The following is a 19,086-nucleotide window of genomic DNA, read 5'->3' on the forward strand; positions in this document are numbered from 1 at the left end:
GTCATCTCCCATATATTTAATTCAATCAAATAATAGAAAATTTAAAAATGTATGCCCTTTTTCTCTGCAGTAATATAACAGTGTCTTGACCCTAAGATATAATTAATCCTTATTGGGGTAAATTAACCCTATTGGGTTTATTTAATGTTTAAATATTTTTAGTAAATTGAAGGTATGAAGACCCAAATTACTGAAATGCCCTATATTTGGAAAATCCCAAATCCTAAGCATTCTGGATAACAGGTCCTATACCTGTACTTTTATTTATTTAAGTATTACTAAACCCTTTTAGAGCCTATTCTGCTGGCCGATACAAACCAGCATCCCTCCAGGACAGAACAGCTTACAAAAAAAATTCTTTAGTTTGAACTGGGTCATGATGGCTAATGTAACTCGTATCAAGATAACCTTGTACACTTAACTGTAAAGGTTTGCGGAGGTTTTATTAGTTGGCTGGGCTAAAGGGAAGCTGTTTTTATCCACAGAGCTTTTGATATTTATACTTTTGGATCAAAGTTTACTGGCCCAGTAAAAAATATGCATAAGGTATTCTAGAAAATGTGTCTTATTTATCTTACTATTGTTTATTAAGATGTATATAATACAAAACCTATAACTAGTCTTTAAAATATATCCTAATAAATGGTGCTTAGTGATATCATCAGATAAATTCAATGCTTACTGATGTCACTTGTGTCACATGACACATTAAAACTTGTGTATTATATAAGGAGATTAATGTGCATTGCAAGTACTGTGATTAACAAACCTATGAAAAGAGACATACTGGGAAATAAAGTCTAGTCCAGAGGGGAGATATATACTGCAAACATTTCCCAATTGTATATATAGTTTCAACCAGAAGTGCAGGGAATGGCAAATGCCCAGACAGAAGCGATTACACATAATACATAATAAGTGTAAAATCATTACAAAGTTGATTAGCATTGTTTGCTTTGATCATTCATTTTATATTTGGGTTTACAACCCCTATAGCACAACTGCATTTCATAATTATAATTGAAAGTATAAGATCCTGCCACATGGGGCAGATTCTTAACCTTGGCGTTTATCTGCAGGCTGAAAATCTGCCCCATGTTGCAGGAGCCTGAAGGGGTAGCTTACCTTCAGGTTAACTTTCAGTATTTTATAGAACATCTAATTCCAAGCAACTTTTCAAATGGTCTTCATTTTTTATTTGCTATAGTTTTTTGTCTTCCTCTATTGCCTTTTTTCAGATTTCAAATGGGGGTCACTGACCATGGCAGCCAAAAACTACTGCCCTGTAAGGCTACAATTTTATTGTCTTATCTTTTTTTTTAATGAATTTAAAAGTAAACAACCCCCCTTTAAAAACAGGCTATAACCTTCCATTATTATTACCCAAGTAAAAATCAAGCTACTTATTCATACTAATTATAAGAAGGAATATTTTCAGATAGCATATACAACTCATTAAAAAAAACTGTGCAGTCAGCTTTAGTAAAAAGCAGCGATAGTCAACACACTATATATATATATATATATATATATATATAATTTCTTTTACTTTTTCTGTAACTTCCATGATGCAGCAGCAGTGCAGCCATGACAGACATTCTTTGCAGCAGCAGAGTATTTAAAGGTACCAGCTGCCAGGAGACACCAGCTGTGAAGAGCAGGTTTATTTTCAATTCTATCGGTTCAAGGGCAGCAGCAACAGGCAGCCACAGAGTGTACAAAACAAAATAAACACTCAGAACTTGTTAACACAAAGCACTTCATCAGAGAGGCTGAGGAAAGCACTAGAGCACTGGGGAGGGGGTTGCTTGTGTTACACGGGTTTTGCCAAGCTCTTCCACAACTATTTATTTAAAATAAGGAGAGATGAACACTCAATTTCCACGCTAACCTCAGCATTTTCAGACTACTGTGCTACACTTCAGCTGTCTTAACAAATGTAAAAAAAAAAATCCCTTTCTTTTCCTCAGCCACTTAATTCCATTTCCTGTCATAACTCAGACAGAGAAGGTTTAAAATAAGTATAGATATACTAGATCTATGTATGTGTAAAATATACACACATGGCAAAGAAGAGAAGATTAGCACAGAAAAATTAAATAAATGAAAAATATACCATAGGCGATAGGATTTACTATGATACTAAAGGATAGCAGCCTAAAATGCAAATGAGAGAAACTGTGCCTAGTTTCAGTGTGCATTGCTCTCTTTCTCTAAGTGAAGTTGATAGTTGCAAAATAATGGTGTTGATCTTTTTTTTCCTTGTTTGTTTTTGTTGTTTTAATCTGCCTAATCCTTTTAACTTGTGTGGTCTACATGGGAAGCTTTCATAAACAAAAACAAATCGGCTAATGACTTCACGGCACTCATGGAAAGAGCAAGTTTGACACCAGATTACTGTTTTTACATGATTTGTATTGAAGTTCCTTTAGCATACAGCCTTTCCGTGTGTATCTGTCTGGGCTTAGGGACTATAACAAATATGTTTGGATTGGGGAGGTGTAAATAAATAACTGTTCAACTGACATACATGGCATGTGTGTGTGTTTGTGTGTGTATAATTCAAATGTGATAATAAAAATAAATAAATAGGAATTAAACTGGCCATGAAGCATAAACCTATTTTGGACTAATTTCACAGTGTCTTCCCAGAAATAACAACAGCACTCATGAAATGCTGGAGTCACCACACAAGTCATTCTGCTGCTTAAATTAAAGGCAAAATGCTCTAAACATCACACAAAGGCTGTTTTTAATTACTTTTTCAGGACTGACATATAGTGATGTCTAGCTAGATATCCATGGAACTAAGGCACCCCTAGGTGCCCAAAGGTGGGTGTAAAGGAGTGCAGGTAGGAATTGCATACAGGTATTTGATCCGTTATGGGAAACCCAATTACCAGAAAGTTCTGAATTCCAGGAAGGCCATCTGTCAGAAAATGTTTCAAATAATTAAAAATTTTAAAACATATTCCCCTTTTCTCTATAATAACACAGTACCTTGTACTTGATCCTAAGATATAATTACTCCTTATTGGAGGCAAATATACCCTATGCTTTTTTTAGTACACTCAAGGAACAGAAATGCAAATTATGAAAAGATCCATTATCTGGAAAACCCTAGGTCACAAACATTCTGGATAACCGGTTCCATGCCTGTACACACTTTACAACAATAAGCCTATATAGTATATTGAGGTAGATAGCTGTATGGGAAAAGTATTTTTGTTAAGATTGAGATAGAGAAATCAATATGTCTGACTGTATACAGGCTAATTCAATATTTATTTGCTACATTTCTTTTAAAAACTGTGCTACATATATAACTGTTTAATAGATAACATTTGCAACATAAAAGTAATTACATCTTTAAGTTTGGTTTCTTTTTGTGAAACATTTAAGGTTGTTTTTTTTTTTTTTACAAGAAAATGTGCTTGTGAGTCTTAATTTGTACATGGATATTCACTCTTAAACCCTGACTCAGAGGGGTGCAAATGGTAATTACATTGCAGAATTTAGGATCCCCAATAAACAAATAAACAAGGGGAGAGCGCTAACCAATTAATGCAGTCATAAAACAGAGTGGAACCTTAACGGAAGTTATAAATGGGAATGGTAACAACATGATTTTTTGTTTTGTGTAAAAAGAATGAAAGTCAACAAAGACCGTTTTTTTTTTTTGTACCAAACCAGTTTAATGTGAGCAGATTTTTCCCGTAATAATTCTAAAGTGTAGTGCGACAGGCAGCCTTTGTTCCTTACTGAGTGAAGCCAGTCCAGCTCCCACAGAGGTACCTTTGAAAAGGTAGCGGAGCTGACAGGTTTCCTATAGAGAGAGTAAACTGACACATTCCTTTGGCCATAGGCTCCTTGGTGATTGAGAAAAACTTTTATCACAAACAGTCTTCATGCTGTTTTCTTGGCTCTCGTTCCCAGATCTAGACTCCATTAATCCCACAGAGACCTTGCTGCAATGCTACATGATTTCAAAAGTGACACTTCCCCTTATACCAATGTGCAAGCAGAGATAAAGCCCCACTTCCAAACACAAGTAGTTTGTTTGATGAAGGAAGAACAGTTCAAGCTCATGGTCAAAAGTGAGATATGATTATGAAACAATCCACAGTATCCTGTATATCAGTCCCCCAAATCATACTTGTCCTGGCCCAGTACCCAAAGCAACCAACCAAAAGGTTTACCCCCATATGTAATAAAAGGTGCTCATATACCCAGGTACAGAAGTCCATAGTATCCAATAAAATGTTTATTTCTAAACATTTAACCAGTAATTGCTTCCTTCTCACAGGTTGTTAGAGACCTGTAGCAAGCTTTATAACTTTCATCACTTAACCCTTGTAGCGTCTTGAATAATGAAAGCAGACATTTCATTGGTTGCTATGGGTTACTGAAGCAAGGAAAACGCTTACCTGTATAACATAACCGAATAAATGTTGCATAATTGTTTGAATTTTTTGTGGAATTTTAAGTAATTTATATACTATAAAAAGCCTCTTTTTCTGGTCAAACACAACTCCAGGACATAATCACAAAGACATCTCGAACAATGACTTCACACATAGGATTTTCTCCACCACAGAAAATGCCAATACTACCCATGCCTGTTGCCAGTGATTTCAAAGGCTTCTCCCTTTGCAAAGGGGTGAGTTTAGCTCAAAAATGTACACATGCATTTTCAGGCTGAAATCCACTCACAGAGCACAGTAAAAGGCAGACAACATTTTCCTCAGAAATGGTTCTGAAAGTGTAGAGTCAGTCTTGGGCTGGGCATACTTTTCCCTTATGTAATTTACCAATGCATCACATTGTCCAGTTCACGCCTTTGTAGATGAGAAAGTGAACAGGAGCTTCTTCGTAGCACAAAAAAGGGTGAAGTAAGAGCAGAGCTGAACAAAATACCCATGTGTAATAAAAATAAAAAATAACTTTACTCAATGTTTAATCACACCTTGCAAGTCCTGTGTGACATTAGTTTGAGAGTCCCTAAAAATAAGTGTCTAATATTACCTTAATTCTTTTCTATTCCAATTAAATTCACGCTATGTTAGCCTAGAGCTAGCCTACAGCTCAATAAACACTTGGCCACTGTGCAGTTATTTTTTTCCTTTTCTTTAAAGGGGTAGTTCACCAAGTTTCAGTATTTTATAGAATTGTGAATTCTAAGCAACCTTTTAATTGGTCTTCATTTTTTATATATTTTTTCAATTATTTGCCTTCTTATTCTGATTCTTTCCATTTTTCTAATGGGGATCACGGACCCTGTTGCCAAAAAACAATTCTCTGAGTGGCTACAATTTTATTGTTCTTGTTACTTTTTATTGTTTATGTTTCTATTCCCTCTCCTATTTATATTCCAGTCGCTCATTTATTCCACTGCCTGGTTGCTACGGTACGTTAGACCACAGCAACCAGATAGATGCTGAAATTTATAAGTTGAAAGCTGCTGAACAAAAAGCAAAATAATCTTAAACCCACAAAAAAATATAAAAAAATGATGGCAAACTGTCTCAGAATAGCACTCTACAATCATGCTAAAAATTGACAGATAAACAACCCTTTAATTGCAGTCAATATTTATCATACAAAATAAGCAAAGAAAACATAGTTACAGCAATATCCTTTCAGCCCAAAGGACAAAGAGCTTTGTGGGAACACTTAGCAATGGCAAACAGCATATGATGGTTTGATAAATGATTACTCATAAACATGTTTGGCTACTATGTCACAAACTAGAAAACTATGGATTTAAGTTTCATCACATGCAGAAAGAACATTTCTACTCAGACGTTTCCGAAGGAAAAATAAAAACCACACGTCTAGAACACAGACTGAAAATGACAAGTTACTATACCAAGCAACTAACTGGCTAACGTTCCTGGGAAGTAATCAGCGCAGCAGGAGCCCCTTTTTGATAAGGGTACAATGCAAGGGCTCATGGCTAACCCCAGGAGAGGTCACAAGGTGCAGAGGGCCAAAGAAAAGAAAGGGCTCGGGAGCAACAGCTTAAAAAAAAACCAACCCAGATCCTGCCAGCTGCAATAAGGATCATCGGGCTCCTAATTACACACAGAGACTGGGGAGGTGGAAGTGAGACAAGAGAAATGCCGACATAAAACAATTAGGATAATTGCCACATTCTTCGCATTAGCTCAGGTTTGTCGCCTGGGGGGTGTTTAAGTTTAGTGCACATATTGGAAACATACATCTGAAATTATGTAAGAAAATGTTTATATTTTTTTTACATTTTTAACTTTTTATATGTGTTATATATATATATATGTGTGTTTTTAGGAAAATCCCACTGAAACACCGAGGTTAGAAATGACAAGTATGCAGGCTGCTCACAGCCAGTGTGAGTGTGATTTCTTTGCATTTCGAACTCATGGAATTCTTGGTAAAAGTGCCATGAATAGCTGACATTGCAGACAAATAGGGTTGAATTCATGCTCTTTGTACCAAAACAATGCACCAATCATTACTGCAAGGTAGGGAAGGAAAAAAAGCAAAAGGACTGCAAATAGATTTTTCTGGAATTGCAATATTTACAGTGCCTTATGATTAACCCATACAACACTCTGTGCACTTTGTCATGATACTGGTTTAATCTATGTCAGTAACTATATCCTCCGATTAATCTAAGCCAGTGCTGTCCAACTTCTGTGGTGCCGAGGGCCGGAATTTCTCTAGCATACATAGTGGAGGGCCGCTAATGCAAGCCAGTTTGACCACTCCCCCTTTTAAACCACACCCATTTTATCACAAGAGTTTTTAAGACTATGCCCACATTAACGGTGGTAGTGCAGCATAAACCCAAATGGTTAGTGCTCACTGTGGGGATATCACCCATCATTCATATGTGAAAAAAATTATATTATGTCATATTAAGACATACCCTTACATCTATATGCCTCCTACTCCCCTGTGGATAGCACAGCAACCCCCAGCTCATACTTACACACCTTAGGGACCAGTTAATGGCTATATCCAACTGCTAACAAATCCCCAGAACAAAGCCCTGCCAGGTTCACCTCCCACAGACAGCATAGGGCAGGCAGTGTATGGCACACACAGGCAGTATGGCACACATAGGTAGCATAGGGCAGGCAGAGTTTGGCACACACAGGCAGCATAGGGCATGCAGAGTATGGCACACACAGGCAGTACTCTTCATACTCTGCATGCCCTACCCTGCCTGTGTTTGCCATACTCTGCCTGCCCTATGCTACCTGTGTGTGTCATACTCTGCCTGCCCTACACCACCTGTGTGTGCCATACTTTCCCTGCCTTACCCCTCCTGCCCTATGTTGCTGTGTGTTCCATACTCTGTCTGCCCTATGCTGCCTGTGTGTGCCATACTCTGCCTGCCCTATGCTGCCTCTGTGTGCCATACTCTGCCTGCCCTATGCTGCCTGTGTGTGCCATGCTCTGCCTGCCTGCATGTGCCATACACACAGGCAGATTAGGGCAGGTAGTACACACAATTGTGTACACACAATACACACAATGCTGGCACTGCTCCTACAGTCAGACGTGTGAACAGGTAAACAATGTGGGTGATTACAGCCTGAGCCTGAGGTGTGAACACTGCAGGGGGTGAACAATGCAGAAACTAAAAGGTGTGAACAACACTGGGGATTACATTTTTCAACAATGCAGGGGGATTACAGCCTGACTCTGAGGTGTGAGCCATGCAGGGGGCCAATTAATCTCAATTCTGATTCCATTTAAATTTTACACAAAGATAAGCCATCAAAGCAGCCAGACAGGTGGGGGGCCACACAGAGGGGGGTCGCCGCCGCCAGTTGGACAGCACTGATCTAAGCCACTGTTATCTGTACTGCACCCTCTCCTGTGACCAAATCATCCTTTCTTGTGTATACAGGAGTGTATACATCCTTCTGGTTTAGTGTGACTCATAGTGGGCATATCCTACTGCAGGGGTCCCCAACCTTTTTTTAGTCATGAACGTCATTAAATATAAAAACAGTTAGGAAGCAATGCAAGCATAAAAAAATTCCTAGGTGGTACCCAGTAAGGGCTGTGATTGGTTATCTGGTAGCCCAATGTGGACTGATGGACTATAGACGGATCTGTTTGGCAGTATACATGGGCTCTATGCTTCCAAAACTTGCCTCCAAGTCAGGAATTCAAAAATAATCACCTGTTTGAGGCCACTGGGAACAACATCAAAATGTTTGCTGAGCAATATGTTGCATATGAGTCACTGGTTAGGGACCACTGTCCTATAGAGTAGATTGCAACACATGCATTTTTGTAGCCAGAAATCTAGTTAATTCTAAGGGGCATATTTACTAATCCACGAACGCTCTTGAAAGCTCCGAGCGAATTTTTAGATATTTCAGATTGTTTAATGCTCTTCTTAAAGACTGTTAATGCCACTAATGTTTCCCCACACCAAGCATCACATTTTACAAAATCAGTATAAACAGGTAAGGCTTTTGGAAAATAATTTTAAATGTGAACATTACCTGAATGTATTAACTTTCTATATTCTGAACTAAATGAGAAAGATACTACAGTTAAGAAGACAATATGGCAAGGGTATATTCTTACTCATACATGCAATATACAAGCTCTGACACTGTAACTTACTGTCTGTTTTCAGGCACACAGTGTAAGGATATACCACACATTTAGGTATACTGTACTGTCTCCCTTAAAATAACTACAAACAGCCGAATGTTACTCCGTTTCCCAAACAAAAGACTGAATTATACTTGCATATACAGTGATATAGTTTTAACTCTGCCTCCTTTTTCCCTGCAGTTTCCTGCTCTATGGATTTCCTCACAGTTTGGGTATCATATAACATCAATTACACATTCCTTGGCTAGGACAGTAAGCAGCATGTGGTGAGATGGATAGGCTGCATAAAGAAGCAGTCCCTGGAGTACGTGGGGCATATGTTTGAAGAAAGAAGTGGAGTGATTCTGGGGTAAAACATCTGCACAGTGTATGCATCATAAAAAATGCAGAACTTCAATGGGATTTTTATCTTAAAAGCCTGGTAAAACAGTTTTTTTCCCAAATAGCCTCACATTATCATAAAAGGAAGGCGGACTGACCAGTAAGTTAGGAAATCACCAATCCAGGCGAACATTTATGTTAGTGATGGAAGGATGCTCAATCTTCTGTTTGTTTAGGCAATACAAATTAGATATTGGTCTCTTCATCCCTAAGGGCTCTGGCACACGGGGAGATTAGTTGCCCGCGGCAAAACTCCCTGTTCGCGGGCGACTAATCTCCCCGTGTGCCAGAGCCCTTAAGGTGGCCATACGCGGGCCGATTCTAGCTGCCAATATTGATCCTTTAGACTGTTTTGGCAGCTTATCTGCTCGTGTATGGGCATTAAGGACAGGATTGAATTTTCGGCTCGTTGATGCAATCCCCAAACTAACAGTCCCTATACCTTGTCCTTCTAATTCTAAAATCAAATTAGATTAAAGCTAATGCCCTACGGAGAGATTAGTTGCCTGCGATAAATATCTGCTACCGCTCTAAACAAAGGGAATCGCAGATGGAAAGGCATACGTGTCGCTTCGTTTCCGAAGTTGAGTGAAGTTTCATCCTGCAGGCAATTTAGGATGAGTTCTGGCAACGAATCAGTGATTCACTTTGTTGTCGATGAAAAGGCATTTCAGAAAGATTAGTCAGAGAAAAAGCATATTAGTAAAAAATAATTACAATTTTTTGTTTTGTTCAAAAAAAGGACACTATGGGGCAGATTTACTAATGCCCAAACGGACCGAAAGGGTTTTTTTTCGTAATTATCGATATTTTTGCGACCTTTTTCGTCGCCGTCGCGACTTTTTCGTATGTCCCACGATTTTTTCGTCGCAGTTACGACTATCGTATATTTTCAGCTACTTTTTCATCACGTAAAAATCAGATTGGTTTTTCTGCCGTTTACAATTGCTCAATACGAAAAAATCGCGACAGCGCCGAAAAAGTCGCACAAAATACGATAAAGTCGTGACGGCGACGAAAAAATTGCGCAAAATACGAAAAAAACTCGACGGCGACGAAAAAGTGCAAAATTTTCGTTTCCAATCCGATTTTTTCCCATTCGAGATTCGGATTTGTGGATTAGTAAATGTGCCCCTATGAGAAATGGCATTTATAATGCCTCTGGAAATCAGCTCTCCTCTGATTACTTTCTTTCTTAGTCAAGTAAAATTGACTCACCTAAATAATATTTTGGTTGTCTCCAGACAATATCATAGACTTCCAATTTTTTACATGAATTTATACTGGAAAAATTAGGATTTTGGAAACAACATAAACAATACTAGTATTGCTTAGTAAGCAAAGGTTTGACAGGTATTGTATTCAAAAGGTACTTAAACTGGTTTGAAGACAGATTGGCCATCATCAGTTATTGTTTCAATGGAAACTGTGCATCTGTACATAAGTACAGAAAATAAGTCATGTTAACATGTTGCACAGAATATTTATATATAATATTTACTTAACTTCTATTACACAAAAATGATATTAATTGTGATTCATTTTAAATTTAGCTAGAGACCATATAATCCCTTTAAAATTATCTTTACCATCCTTTGGACCTTCGTTTAACTACCCTTTGACCTGTTTCTAGTATTGTGTCTCTGGTGAAGGCTCTTTCAGCTTGATTTGTCCTACTACCCAGGGGAATAAACAAGAAAAAGTTCTGCTTGTTTGGTGACTTTCCAACAAGCTGATATACGCATTATAGCCATCATCCCTCCTTCCCACAGTAGGAGAAGGTAAATGAGCAACCACCACTCTCCCTCCCAGTTTAAGAAAGGATCAGTATATGTTTGTTTCTTCCCTGTTTTGTCAACTCTGTCCAATCTAAGAAATATGAGAGTTGGTAAATTAACTCTCTTGACTGAAATCAAGAGAACTATTCTCTCTCTTTCTGCAGTTTCCTGCAGAAAAGCAAGATGGTGTTGAATTGCATATGCCTGTAACATTTATGCTACCCTTAAAAATAAAAATAGCTAAAAAACATATACGCATCCAAAATATAATTATACAAAATTAGACCAAAAAAGTTAAAACATGTATAAAACATTAGCAGAAGCTAATTACGGTACATTGATACCACTGCCATGTTTAAAGCAATGGCAGAAATTGTGACAATTGTGGCTGTACAGACTTTATTTCTGGCTGCCTGTGTGGCTCTGTACCTTCATATTCCACTTCAGGAAATTTTGAAAACATCAATAAAACATTCCTGTGTTATGGCAGGGGATTCACAGGCAGGTCTCATAAACTTGCACCAGACTCTGAATGGTGTTATGTTTTCCATATCCGTAACCACAGTTATTTCAGGCTCATGAAATTGAACGTGCTTTATTCTGCTCATCTACTGACCTTCTTGCTCTTTGCAGAAGGAAACCATAAGATTGTGGTTTTCTAGCCGTGGCGTCATAAATCCTTTTAAAGATGTGCTGGTTATAACTCATTGTCAAAATACATTTTCAAATAGGTGCTAAATATCAACCTCTGGTGCCTAATTGTCACACAAACAGAGGATCTTAGAAAAGAAACAAACCACAAAATGGTGGTAGCAAGAGAAAGGTAGACATGTCAAAGGAACACTATAGCAATGCAATTATTATAGGGTTTGCAGCCAGTGTCTAACTTGTAGCCCTCTATCTATTGCTTAAATACCATCATATTTAAAGGAACCTGTAGTTTTAAAGCAGGAGAGTGACATTTCATTTGTGGAAAGGAAGTATCCTTGTTAAGTAAAAAAAAAAATAGCAGAAGGTAAGAATATTATGTAGGATGAATATGCAAGAACTGCAAACCATTAACATTTTAGATATGCACAAGTAACCGAAATTTATAGCATAACATGTCTCCATCATATAAACGAAAAAATAAACAAGAATAAGTTGCCAAAAATACAAGGAGCTTACAAAATGTGAGCCTCTCTCTCATACATAGAATAGACAAATGCTCACAGTCCTTGCAAAAGGACCATATTCTTAAAGGAGACATATTGGATAAATTGGAAAAACGCAAATTTTGTAGGCAATTATGAATAATATACGGTGCTGTTTTCCCTTTGTGCTAAAAATTAATCCTCTCTGTAACAATGGAGAGGAGCTCCCTATAGACCGTATCACTTCTCCGTCCAGTGTGAAATGAAGAGTGGGCGTGTCCTAATGGTCCCTGCCAGAAGCACAGTAGGAGGGGGAGAGCCAATCACAGCCCTGCACTCACAAAAGCACAGACAGGCTTCAGTTCCCTATCAGGTCAGCCTAGCTGCTGATTGGTTCCTATCCTACAGTGCAGTGTATGGAGGGCCGCCGGCTCCCCAGCTCATCCAGAGAATTCAGCCAGCAGGAAGTGGCACAGATGGGCGGGGCTAGTGGGGTTTTTGTGGAATTTCTCAATAAATTAGTCTGAAACACAACTTTTTAAGCACAATCCTTCTATATCTAGAGGAGTATAGTTTACTGGCACATTCATAATTTTAATAGGATATGTCTCCTTTAAGGCTAGTTGCCTCTAACATGTTTTTTTTTTTCTTAAAACAATTAAAAAATTATACTGAAAATGAAAGCCAGAGGTAATGCTACATGATGTCTACAAGCACTGCTGTTATTCTTTTAATAGTGCCGCTACTCTCTAAGAGCAGCCTTTATGGTTTTGTCCCAAAGGGTATTTTTAGCTGCCGTGCTTACCTAGCTACAATAAGACATAGATTTTTTTTTTTTGTGGCACTCACAAACTGATTTTGTCTTCTCTAATAAAAAAAAAGCAATAGCCTGCCTACATTAGGAACACTAGACTAAGCTCATTCCTCTTGTGCTGACACTGTATTAGAATTTCTGTTGCCAAGAGGATGCATAGAAGGTTCCCCTTGTGGGGTGGCAAGTGGAAGGCTCCTGCCTCCAACACATCAGCACATGGAGAAACAAACCATCTAACCCTACAGATGACAACAACTGACTCATTTCAAAGAAAAACAAAAAGGGGTCTTACAATAGTCCAACAAACAAAGGTTACATAATAGGAATAGGATCAGAGGACCCTGCTGAAAAGAGCTTACAACCTTTAAATAGTGGCAGACATGTTGGGTCAAACAGCAGATCATTCAGCTGATATGATCATTGAGGATCGGATTTTCAAACCAAAGTATTCTGAATCCCAGCTCAACAGCATCAAGTAAGATCAGTGCATCACAAAACAGCAAATGCTGCATTGACTACACAGAAAAATTTACAGCTACATTCAGCAAACTATGTTTACATGCATTTACTGGGATGGCAGGATATTTTTAGTTATTTAAACTTTGCATGGGCAGGACACAACTGTTGACCCTCTGTCAAGTACTTTATGCAGACAACTATGTATAATGGCGCCTCAAGCAATGGTTGCTCAGTAGTATTTTGTTTTGCACTGTAATTCCTTTAGGGTAAAAAGTTCTGCCTTTTAAAAACATTAATAATGAAGTAACTATTTTCCCTTAAAATGCTAAATATCAAATCATGTCTCCACTTTTTAAAGGGATACTGTTACTCAAAGCAATCAATTAGATCCCTGCTTTTATTTTCTAACCTATAGTAGACTGTTGGTTCAGTTCCTATAGACCACAAACTACTGTATCAGTGCCACTTACATACAACTACTAGATATGTAGTCTAGGCCTATCTATGAAGATTGCCAGAGTTGAGGAAAAAATATGGCAGATAACAACCATGTGTGGTTGTCATCTAAACACTCGAATCTAAGCCCTCATTAAACAAAAACGAAATGCGCTCACAGCGAGGCCCTAAATCATTTTGGGAATGTTTACAAGGATGCCGTGTCAGAAGGCATGTATGTTTGTATCAGCAATGTACAGACATAACACTGTAATGCTAGTCACACACAAGTAAGTATTTTATATCTTAAGAAGGATTTCCAGGCAAAACGTATGATCCTTAATGTGTATGTGTGTGGGCTTACAAGAAATTTGCTTAATTAAACTCTGCTGAAATTCCAATACATTTGATGGAATGGAAAACACAGGCAAACAATGACTCAGATCGTGCAATTTGGGTTTTAATAGGCACCATATTCCCTTAAGCTGGTCATACATGCACCAACATCACTGTACGAAACCTCACTCTGTGCGATATTCGGTGTGTGTATGACGGATTGACGAGATGACCAATATTGCAAAGGCTGCGGATATCTGTTGTCTCGTCGATCTGGCGCGTTAAAAGATTTTGATTGGGCAAAATCTGGCTGAATTGGCAGGTGGAGGTAGAATCCCTATTCTTTCTACCTCCATATCTGATGATTCAGTCCTGAACATCAATGGGGAAAACGAACAATCTGTCCTGCGAGTTACTGCTACGTGTATGGCCACCTTTGGAGTAAATCCTTACTATTCCTTATACACTACTTCTTTTGTAATTTGCTTAACTGTGGTATTACAATAACTTATTATGCTCATAAGAATATTGCTAGACTAAAAGAAATCATTATCTGCTCAGTAGCCTCTGTAATGTTTCCAACTCCTCGAACTGTTTCTGTAACGGAGCCGCACACACATACAGATGCAGTCGGGGAGCTTACACCATTTATTATGACCACCTTGATCAACGTTTCGGGGGGGGGGGGGGAACACCCTGCCTTCGTCAGGAGGGAAACAAGTGTGTTTTCAACTCCTCTAATTAATACCCTACAATAAAGTAGCAATAGCAATTAAGCCTGCTAAGGGCTTTGGTACACAGGGAGATTAGGCGCGCCGCGACAAATCTCCCTGTAATGCCAACCCACCGGCTGCGCCGCGATTTGCCTTGAGAAGAAACTTCGGGCGACTTAGGCAAATCACGCGCCGTGCATGCCATTGCACCAGCGATTTACATTCTAGCCGGTGGAATGGCATTATGGGGAGATTTGTTGCAGTGCGACTAATCTCCCCGTATACCAAAGCCCTTAGCAGGCTCCCTGTGTGTCACTGCCCTAAAGGTTATCCTAGGAGTAGGAGCTCCAATAAATACCTGTGCAAGATTTTCAATTTTTTCTGTAAAGCTTTTTACTCATCTGGCCTTATCTTTCATCTTTAATCTTATTTTTGATTTCTATGTCCCAGTATGCCATCTACATAACCGGTTCCCTTCCTTTTTTTTTTTAATTTCACTTATGATTTTACTGTGTTATGCTATATATAATATATTAGCTTTTTGTGCTTATACAGGGAATTAAAGAGTCAGTTGTCATTCATGGCTCTCTTCACAACTATAAAATAAAACCTCTCTTATATAAAGTAAGGTGTTTGTTACAATAAATAGTTTAAATTTAAGACCAACAATTGCACACTTTTAATGTAAAAAATATTTTCAATGTTTTACGTTACTGGACCTTTAATGCTGTTTTGAACTATTGGAGCACACCCCTTCTGTTCTGCTCATTATGGGAGGTAATCAACCCACTACATGTTGAACAGCCCTGTTATAGGGAAAGAGAAGGTGGTTCTCTACTGGCTTGCACTATTTTATATGTACGACTTATATGTATGACTAAACTATACACAACTGCATGCAACTGGAAAACCATTTACAAAAGAAAGTATATGAAGCGTGCCTAAGTTTAGATTTAAACATCTTTAGGCACATGAAAAAAGAAAAATAAATATTTTGTACAGATTGAAAAAGGCTAAACACAACATTTGTGTTTCAAACTCCTAAAAAAAGGCACAGTTTACTACTGTTCAATCTTTCAGGGCAAATGAATAACAGATGATGAGCCTTACAGAAAGGAGGGAGAAGGAAGAAGAATGGAAAAAGCAATGTTTGCTTATGTACACAGATGAAAAACACTTCACTGTACTTCACATAAACAAAGCAAGGCCTCCCAATCCGCAGCTACCAGAAGTGAAGTACTGAATGCAATATTAAATATACACTATATAAATCACTTTCTGATTGTTTACTTTGCATGACAAATGTTTACTTTATAAGAGTCAGTCTGACAGTTTTCTTGTTTGCATATTGACACCTCCTGACAAGGGTTACAACTTGGCTATTATGGCTTATATTTTACCAGTCTGATGGGGAGAAATTATACTCTTTAAAAACAAGATAAAAGACAGCCAGTATTTTCTCACAGAAAAAGTAGCAACCCTACTTAACCATGACATTTTGAGAACCTACAATCTTTATTTGTTTATTTGTATGTTGTTTACTTCTTAAATTGTAAACTAAATTTATCAGATGTAAGTAGTTTACCTCTCAATTCACTTTTGGTATGATCTACAGTAATATTTTAAGACAATTTGTTATAGGTCTTCATCTTCAAATAATTTATGTCCAACAGCTCTTCACTTTGGCATTTCAGTAGCTACCTGGTTGCTAGGGTTTAATTTACCTTAGATATCAGGCAGTAGTATAAATGAGAGACTGGAATATGAATAGTAGGAGGGCCTGAAACAAAAGATGAGTAATATAAAGTAATGATAACAAAATAATTGCAGTCTTAAAGAGCAATAGTTTTTTGCTGCAATGATCACAGTTTTGCTGAGATTTCTAAACTACACACGCAACTGCCTAGTTAGCTGCAGATGATACATAAGATACAAAATGATTAGTGGTGCTGTACCCTGATACAAACTTTATGATAAGTGCACTCTGGACCAAGCTGCAAGATTAGTAAATTTACTTACTTAAGGGTGTCTAACATATTAGCATCCCCCAGTATTTTAACCTTTGCTTCACTTTCCCTACATTTTTCAAATTTTCTACTAACAGCATGCCTTTGGCTAGTTACTATATGGCAGATGCTAGGAACTGCAATCTATCAAAATCTGGGGAATCAAAGTTTACTAACTTACTTTCTAACTTTACTTTGTATTTTAGTAAAACATATACATTTTCCATACATTATTGGATAGCCATTTCCCATGTAAACTAAAACATTGCCTTGATGTAAAGAGATTATTACACTTCTGGGGGAATACGGGGGTGAGAAGGTGGCCAAAGCATCTGAACATGAAAAAGGGAGATAATTACAGATTTGCTTTATAATTCCACCAGGCAACTACAAATGGGAAATAAATGAGAAATTAAAGTAGTGTGGCCCTTTTATTTCCAATAAAATACTGAATCTTTTTCGTATATATCTGTGAATTTTACTTATGTATTGTACACATAGGCAAATGTGAAGGGTGTTCTAAAACTATGCCCAAAACAATCTTAACATAATAGAAGTGGCTATGGGAGCCAATTTTCAATGCAGCTCTAATGTATTCTGCCTGAAAGGACTGCACCTGAATAACATCTGAGTGAGCTGAGAGCGTGCTTGGGTTTTGTTACTCACAGAAACTAACATGTTGCCGACAGCTGTCCCAACACGTTCAAATAGGAATTAAGGAAAGGGAGAGAGGTCCTTGAAAAGTCGATTTGCTCTTGCATTGAATTTCACATGATAACAGCTTTACACTTGAGCAGGTTCCGCTTATTGGTTCTTGGTGACATTTAAAATAAAATACTAAACAGGTTTTGCTGCCACGTATTAATATTAAACGTATACCACAACTCTGTTGTCTTGGAATTCAGTAGCGATAGCTATGTTAGGCCACTGTCTGCAAGGAGTCTGTACATTCTCTATGTGTCTATAGGTGCCTTGGGTACTCTGGCTCCTGATATAATGGAATACAGTTTGTGTGACTGCTATAGGGACACAGACAGTAAGCTGCGGCAGAGACTGATGTTTTTTTTGTATGTGGTTGCAGAATTTCAGCTATAGCAGAATTATTGATATTATTTGAAAATATTATATTTTTCAGGAAGTCTGGATAATTGTGTTGAATGAACACCATGGGGTCTGCATATATCACTGGCACAAGGGCTAAACAGTCAGTACCCATTTTTTGCAATATTTTTTTAAATTGCTCTTTCATTTCAGACATAAGATATATTATCTGTGGCAGAAATTATCTCCAGCAGCTGAAAAGAGGTACTAAACATCTTTTAGGTGTTGGGAAACAAGGCCTTTGTCACTTGGAGAATTAGTGTTTCTCCAAGTGGCACTGTGGCTAAACATTTGCTTAATATTTTGTAAAAAAAAAATGCCCTGTGACAAAGCACCCCTTATGCTATCATCCTTTGGGCATAATCACAGCAATAATATAAACAAAGATTTCTTTATTTCCTTCACAAAAAGATTTGGCTAAATAATAATACAAATCCAAATCTGCATTTTCAAATTTGAGACAAGTAAAACAAATTGTTCCAAATATGAAAAAAATTGTCAAGATAAGTTGTCCAGTGGTCTGAACAAATCCAAATAGTCTAAATTCCAAACCAAATATAGATTTGGTGCATCACTAACAGGGCTCTTTCCCAAGGTGGCATTCAAATTGGGCATATCTTCCTAATCTGTGCAAACGGTACACTAGGCCATTACAGAATGGTAAATGGTACAGTTACTGGTAAATCAATAATGATAACTGGAGAAAGTCCCAAGTTTGACATTGGTCATCTGTAAGAACTTGATAAATCCAAAATTATTTCAGCTGTAAATATCTTTTTATGTGATCTATTCAAAACATGGCAATTTATAACCTGTGTTCAGCCACAGTTTGCCGATAGATGATCACATTTCCCACCACACTAAATCTGACATCTGAATGCTATGGGTCTCTCTTGGGAGTATCTGTATGGTTTAAAATTGTTCCACTGTTGAAACAGTCTTATGGCTACAGAATGCCAATCTTACAGTAATAACATTTGTAGGGGCAGGACCTATCGCTTTTAACATAACATCAACTAAGTTTTGGTTAGAAGGGTAAAAAATACACCCCATTGCTGCCAAAAATGTATGTTTATTAGAATAACTAATACTCCCATTCCAAATTTGTAACTTTGAATGAATGAATTGTGGGTCTTGAGTTACCTCTACTGAAAAATGAATGTTACTGCCCCTGGTTCCTCACTACCCACTCAGGGCACATCCATCAGTGTGTTCATAGTGGTGCAACAGTGAAAGATTCTTCTGTAATCCATCAGATTATGTGTGTGTACACTTCCCCCTACCACCACTAACCACTGAACAAAT

At 37.8% G+C, this 19,086-nt stretch overlaps 1 protein-coding gene across 5 annotated transcripts in view; it reads right to left on the bottom strand.

Annotated features, from left to right (window-relative positions):
* The window catches only part of cdon (cell adhesion associated, oncogene regulated), a 139,693-nt gene that overhangs the window by 37,127 nt on the left and 83,480 nt on the right, over nucleotides 1–19,086 (bottom strand). The window lies entirely within an intron of this gene.

The sequence above is a fragment of the Xenopus tropicalis genome, chromosome 7 (genome assembly GCF_000004195.4).
Source record: "Xenopus tropicalis strain Nigerian chromosome 7, UCB_Xtro_10.0, whole genome shotgun sequence".
Classification (NCBI taxonomy): domain Eukaryota; kingdom Metazoa; phylum Chordata; class Amphibia; order Anura; family Pipidae; genus Xenopus; species Xenopus tropicalis.